The 7,632-nt window shown below is 40.3% G+C and overlaps 1 long non-coding RNA gene across 1 annotated transcript; it reads left to right on the plus strand.

Annotated features, from left to right (window-relative positions):
• The first annotated feature begins 6,530 nt into the window (after positions 1-6,530).
• LOC118395030 (uncharacterized) lies at positions 6,531-7,348 on the plus strand. Its single transcript, XR_004827876.2, has 3 exons — positions 6,531-6,760; positions 6,860-6,931; positions 7,076-7,348. It is a non-coding gene; the product is annotated as an uncharacterized LOC118395030 (long non-coding RNA).
• Positions 7,349-7,632: the final 284 nt, after the last annotated feature.

The following is a 7,632-nucleotide window of genomic DNA, read 5'->3' on the forward strand; positions in this document are numbered from 1 at the left end:
TTTCTCATCCTTTGAAACAACTGCTTACCACATTTTATGCACTGCAGTGCTAGCTAGCTGTAGCTTATGCTACTAGATTAATGCTCTGATCCTTTGATTGGGTGGACAACATGTCAGTTCATGCTGCAAGAGCGTTGATAGGTTGAAGGACGTCCTCCGGAAGTTCTTCAAATCAAATGTAATTGTATTTGTCAAATGCGCCAAATACAACAGGTGTAGAAATTACAGTGGAATGCTTACTTACAAGACCTTAACCAACAATGCAGTTTTAAGAAAATACCAAAAAGTAAGAGATAAGAAAAACAAATAATTAAAGAGCAGCAGTAAATAACAATTGCGGGCTATATACAGGGGGTACCTTTACAGAGTCAATGTGTCAATGTGTGGGGGCACCAGTGTCGAGGCAATTGAGGTAATTGTGTACATGTAGGTAGAGTTATTATAGTGGCTATGCATAGATAATAACAGAGAGTAGCAGCAGCGTGGGGGGGGCAATGCAAATAGCCTGGGTAGCCATTTGATTAACTGTTCAGGAGTCTTATGGCTTGGGGGTATAAGCTGTTTAGAAGCCTCTTGGACCAGAAAACTTAATGATGGTGTTGGAGTCGTGCCTGGCCATGCAGACATGAGTCAACAGGGAGTACAGGAGGGGACTGAGCACGCACCCCTGAGGGGCCCCCGTGTTGAGGATCAGCATGGTGGATGTGTTGTTACCTACCCTTACCACCTGGGGAGTGGGTATAGGGTTTCTGGGATAATGGTGTTGATGTAGGCCATGACCAGCCTTTCAAAGCATTTCATTGCTACAGACGTGAGAGCTACAGGTCTGAAGTCATTTAGGCAGGTTACCTTAGTGTTCTTGGGTACAGGGACTATGGTGGTCTGTTTGAAACATGTTGGTATTACAGACTCAGACAGGGAGAGATTGAAAATGTCCGTGAAGACACCTGCCAGTTGGTCAGCGCATGCTCTGAGTACACGTCCTAATCCATCTGGCCCAGTGGCCTTGTGAATGTTGACCTGTTTAAAGGTCTTACTCACATCGGCTGTGGAGAGTGTGATCACACAGTCATCCAGAACAGCTGATGCTCTCCTGCATGTTTCAGTGTTACTTGCCTCGAAGCGAGCATAGAAGTGATTTAGCTCGTCTGGTAGGGTCGTGCCACTGGGCAGCTCACGGCTGTGCTTCCCTTTGTAGTCTGTAATAATTTGCAAGCCCTGCCACATCCGACAAGTGTCAGAGCCAGTGTAGTGCGATTCGATCTTAGTTCTGTATTGATGCTTTTCCTGTTTGATGGTTCGTCGGAGGGCACAGCAGGATTTCTTATAAGCTTCCAAGAGAGAGTCCCTCTTCTTGAAAGCAGCAGCTCTACCCTTTAACTGAGTGTGAATGTTGCCTGAAATCCATAGCTTCTGTTTGGGGTATGTATGTACAGTCACCGTGGGGACAATGTCTTCGGTGCACTTATTGATAAAGCCAATGACTGATGTGGTGTACTCCTCAATGCCATCAGAAGAATCACAGAACATATTCCAGTCTGTGCTAGCAAAACAGTCCTGTAGTTTAGCATCTGCTTCATCTGACCACTTTTCTTTTATAGGCCGAGTCACTGGTGCTTCCTGCTTAAATTTTTGCTTGTATGCAGGAATCAGGAGGATAGAGTTATGGTCAGATTTGCCAAATGGAGGGAGAGGGAGAGCTTTGTACACGTCTCTGTGTGTGGAGTAAAGGTTGTCTAGAATTGATTCCCCTCTGGTTGCACATTTAACGTGCTGATAGAATTGAGGTAAAACTGATTTAAGTTTCCCTGCATTAAAGTCCCCAGCCACTAGGAGCGCCGCCTCTGGATGAGCGTTTTCCTGTTTGCTTATGGTGGAATACAGCTCATTGAGTGCAGTTTAAGTGCCAGCCTCGGTCTGTGGTGGTATGTAGACAGCTATGAAAAATACAGATGAAAACTCTCTAGGTAGATAGTGTGGTCTACAGCTTATCATGAGATACTCGACCTCAGGCGAGCAAAACCTTGAGACTTCCTTAGATATCGTGCACCAGCTATTGTTTACAAATATGCATAGGCCCCCGCCCCATGTCTTACCAGAGGCTGCTTTTCTGTCCTGCCGATAGAGTCTATAACCTGCCAGCTGTATGTTCTTATTGTCGCCGTTCAACCACAACTCGGTGAAAAATAAGATAGTACAGTTTTTAATGTCCAGTTGGTAGGATATACATGTTTTCAGTTCGTCCCATTTATTTTCCAGCGATTGAACGTTAGCTAGCAGAACGGAAGGCTGTGTAAGTCTATGGAAGGGGATGAGAACCATGAGCCTCCTAGATTTTGTATTGAAGTCAATGTACCCAGAGGAGTAAGGAAGCTTCATTGCAACAGTGTGTTTTAAACCATTATTTGGTGACGTGAATATACACTTGAAGTCGGAAGTTTACATACACTTAGGTTGGAGTCATTAAAACTCGTTTTTCAACCACTCCACAAATTTATTTTTAACAAACTATAGTTTTGACATGTCGGTTATCTACTATTTTTCCAACAATTGTTTACAGACAGATTATTTCACTTATAATTCACAGTATTACAATTCCAGTGGGTCAGAAGTTTACATACACTAAGTTTACTGTGCCTTTAAACAGCTTGGAAAATTCCCCAAAATGATGTCATGGCTTTAGAAGATTCATAATTTGAGTCAATTGGAGGTGTACCTGTGGATGCATTTCAAGGCCTACCTTCAAACTCAGTGCCCCTTTGCTTGACATCATTGGAAAATCAAAAGAAATCAGCCAAGTCCTCCGAAAAAAAATTGTAGACCTCCACAAGTCTGGTTCATCTTTGGGAGCCATTTCCAAACGCCTGAAGGTACCACGTTCATCTGTACAAACAGTAGTATGCAAGTATAAACACCATGGGACCACGCAGCCGTCACACCGCTCAGGAAGGAGACGCGTTCTTTCTCCTAGAGATGAACGTACTTAAAAGTGCAAATCAATCCCAGAACAACAGCAAAGGACCTTGTGAAGATGCTGGAGGAAACAGGTACAACAGTATCTATCTCCACAGTAAAACGAGTCCTACAGCAACATAACCTGAAAGGCCGCTTAGCAAGGAAGAAGCCAGTGCCCCAAAACCGCCACACAAAAGCCAGACTACAGTTTGCAACTACACACGGGGACAAAGATCATACTTTTTGGAGAAATGTCCTCTGGTCTGATGAAACAAAAATAGAACTGTTTGGCCATAATGACCATCCTTATGTTTGGAGGAGAAAGGAGGAGGCTTGCAAGCCGAAGAACACCATCCCAACCATGAAGCACGGGGTGGCAGCACCATAGTGTGGGGGTGCTTTGCTGCAGGAGGTACTGGTGCACTTCACAAAATAGATGGCATTGTGAAGCAGGAAAATTATGTGGATATATTGAAGCAACATCTCAAGACATCCGTCAGAAAGTTAAAGCTTGGTCGCGAATGGGTCTTCCAAACCGACAATGACCCCAAGCATACTACCAGGTATTGGAGTGGCCATCACAAAGCCCTGAACTCAGTCCTATCAAAAATTTGTGGGCAGAACTGAAAAAGTGTTTGCAAGCAAGGAGTCCTACAAACCTGACTCAGTTACACCAGCTCTGTCAGGAGGAATGGGCCAAAATTCACCCAACTTATTGTGGGAAGCTTGTGGAAAGCTACCCGAAACATTTGATCCAAGTTAAACAATTGAAAGGCAATGCTACCAAATACTAATTGAGTGTATGTAAACTTCTGACCCACTAGGAATGTGATGAAAGAAATAGAACCTGAAATAAATAATTCTCTCTACTATTATTCTATACCATTTCATATTCTTAAAATAAAGTGGTGTTCCTAACTGACCTAAGACAGGGAATTTTACTAGGATTAAATATCAGGAATTGTGAAAAACTGAGTTTAAATGTATTTGGCTAAGGTGTATGTAAACTTCCGACTTCAACTGTATTTAGTCTAGTTTTATCTAAAGGATAACTTTTTCAATGTTTCACTATTTATATTTTTAGGAGATTCACGCTGGAGGATGGTCCTCCTCTGAGGAGCCTCCACTATACTATACCCTGTTCAAAAGCATTTCAATCTTTTGTCTTGCCTACTCACCTTCTGAATGGCACACATACACAATCCATGTTATATCATAGGAGAATACACCACATTCACATGGATTTGCATGTGGGCACTTCTGATTTGTGGGCACTTCCGATTTGTCACTTCATGTCCAAATATATCATACTTTGTCTGAAACAACGACTTAAATCACTGTGCAAAACATTGGGAAAGCTCTGGCCATCGTCTTCCAGCTTGAAAAAAATGTTTAAGGCTGAGAAGGAGGCCTGCTATTTATGAATTTGCATCAAATGTGTTTATTGTTCTCAGTACTGTGATATCAATGTGTGTAATAAAGTATCAACTATATGTCTAAAACCTTGTTCTATGTTTAAAGGGTGTTCTATCAACCTTGGGTGAAATGCATGCAGACCAGGGCCTAGAGTAAAAGGCATGTCCGTCAACCAGCATTTGTTATTGTTTTCATTGAGAATGATGAAACCGTAAAGGAAACATTGGGATGGGGTTGTTTGTGAGGGAACTTGCATGAATTGCATTTGATGAATAGGGAGGCATGTTCACTGTGTTGCCAGATATCTCCAGAGTACAGTTAGGGAGAGAGCGGGTCCCCTGTTCCCTGATAAGTAATTAACAGACTGGTTGATTATTAACAGAGCGCTTCTGAGTAGAGCCTAATTGTGCAACCGTATGTTTTATTTTGTTTGGCTGACAAGATGACTCTATTGAAAGTAGCACACCAGGGCTTGGTCTGCTCTTGACAAATGTCATGCATCAGTAATGAAGAAAGTTGGGACCAGGTCCAATCAGTGTGTTCTCCCTGGGTCTCTATCATGAAAAAATTGCCACTGACATCAACTTCTGAAACAACAGAGATAGGGTTTGAAACAATATGTTACTGAAAATGTGCAGTACAACTTTATAGAATCAAGGAACCATGACAAATGTAGGACAGAAATGATTGAAGTTTAAAAGAAACATCTGTCACTCAGCAAGCGGGAGTTTAATAGGGGTGTAAAAAAAACAATTAAACTAAATAAACAAAAATTAACTTTGATTTTACAGGAGTGAAATCAATATGCAGGCCCTGGGAGTCTAACTATTGTCAGCTAGATTTTGAAACTAACGTGATTTTAACGACATTGCCAAATGAGAAAACATCTTTATACAAAATAAAATGTCTCATTAGTTAGTTTTCGTCAGTCGAAAAAACATTTGACGTATTAAAAAAAGGCCACAGAAACTCTGAATCAGATCTGTGGAATAAAGGTGGAGGGAGAGAGGGTTTTGCAGGCCTTCATTTTACATGGGTGTTAAAAAAATGTTTTTAAGTTAACAAATGTTCAGCCTTGCAATAACTAGTCTGGCAGTCTGACTAAAGTGCCAGAGTATGAGGAGAGACATCCTCCTTTGTATTTATGGGAACAAGTATTTCCTAACACTTTGGATCCTATTCTTGGATAGTGCATCAATGCAACAAAAACAAACAAACAAAAAAAAAGAATTACTTACTAGAGTACACTAACCCCTAATTGGGGCTCTTTTCTTGACAAACAGTAGCAGTTAACCAGATAAGAAGTCAAGAAGATACAAAAGTAGATTGTTGTAAGGGTGTATTACATCCTGCGCTGGCCACAATGTCATATCCATTCTGGATTCTGGGTGGTAAAATCATATCTGAAAAATGCCTCTATGTATGTGTTTACTTTATGTGGGAATGTCTTATGTCTGTCCTACATGTAGTGTTGGTACATGGAATATTCCTCAACTCCATATATCATAAATTGCTGACAACTGTTCAACAACTGACATTTATGTTCAAGTATTATATTCAACTGACATTTTCAGATATTATTTTGACAAACACACTTTGGTGCTTACAAGACATTCTCTATTGTCATAGATTTGCTGGGCACTGTCATCTGTGATCTTTGTGATATGACTTTCTTTAAGCATGTACTGATGAAACTGTCACTTAATATTTTTTTCTTAAAGTCTATAAACGCTCTACATTTATTCACTCTGTGATAGGGTTGGCTCCTATATGTTACTTTTATTATTGTCCTGTAAATGGTTCAGTGCCTATAATTTAGGCTGTGTGTAGAATGGGGCATAAAGGAAATTACAATTTTGGCCTGGGTATTAATTTTCCTATGTAACAGTATAACTTTAAACCGTCCCCACGCCCATACCCGGGCTCAAACCAGGGACCCTCTGCACACATCAACAACAGTCACCCACAAAGCATCGTTACACATCGCTCCACAAAAGCCGCTACTACTTCAAGGTCTCAGAGCAAGTGACGTCACCGGTTGAAATGCTATTTAGCGCGCACCGCTAACTAAGCTAGCCGTTTCACATCCGTTACACTCAAGAGCTTGCCATGGAAAAGACGACTGGGTGGACAGGAAGTGTAAAGGAGGGGAAATAACTCACAACATGCAGAAGGACATCTTCAGCTGCAGGGTCTTTGTAATGCAGGTTTGATAGTTACATTTTCAATAATGTGACAATTAGGTAAAAACTCTATTTTATTTTTTGGTGTAGATGGCCAAGGAAGTTGCACAGAACTTCCCCAACATCCCAAATTGATAAGGAACCTTCACAAAAACACATGGAGCAACTGCGAAAAGAAATGGCTGAGGATATACTAAAAATGTCTGGTATGTAATGACATTTAATTCTAAGTAAATGTAAATTATGTATTTTTATGTAGTTTTGTGGGACAGCCATATGTTCAGTTCATGCCTATGATTTCATAGTTCAATAAAGCCAACAACTGCTTCATGTGTGCCACTGATAAAGAACCTGGATATGGCCCAAAGACTGACTGGGTTAGTAACTTTATTTAACATGTTTATAATCTTTTGACAACAGTGACGGCATGTAAGACAATTTATGATATAACACAATGGATGGCTGATTCTGCATTGATATTTGATATTATTTATAAAGTGTTACGCTTTGTTTTGTTTTAGATTGAATGTTTTGCATTCGGTGGTTCCATGTGCTGTGCCTCGGAATGAAGACAACAGAGTTCAACAGAGTAAAGAACACAAACTGGAAGTGCAGTCTGTTGTTGATAATGTATGCTCTACCCCAGGGGTGTCAAAGTCAAATGGACGGAGGGCCAAATAAAAAATTTAGCTACAAGCCGAGGGCCGGACTGTTCGAATGTTCATTGAAAAATTTTTAAATGACGCATATAGTCTAGTGAACCTAATTGAACCTACTGAAAACCTAACAAATATATTCCAATATGATCAGATAAATAAAGCAATATTTTCTTATGGCTCTGTCAGTAATCTTTAATTTTCAACAGACACAAAAGACAAATTTCCTTTATATAAAAATCCCCATAACATGAACATTAAATGAAAGAAACCGGTATTCAAGGCACCATCAGTAGCCTATATTTTCTATTTTAGCAAAAGTGGGCTAAATTTACTTCAAAGAAAAAAACAATAATAGCAATTTTCTATCATCCACTCAACTGAAATATTTTTAAAATATAATTGGATTGAAATACAATAAA

The sequence above is a fragment of the Oncorhynchus keta genome, chromosome 1 (genome assembly GCF_023373465.1).
Source record: "Oncorhynchus keta strain PuntledgeMale-10-30-2019 chromosome 1, Oket_V2, whole genome shotgun sequence".
Classification (NCBI taxonomy): domain Eukaryota; kingdom Metazoa; phylum Chordata; class Actinopteri; order Salmoniformes; family Salmonidae; genus Oncorhynchus; species Oncorhynchus keta.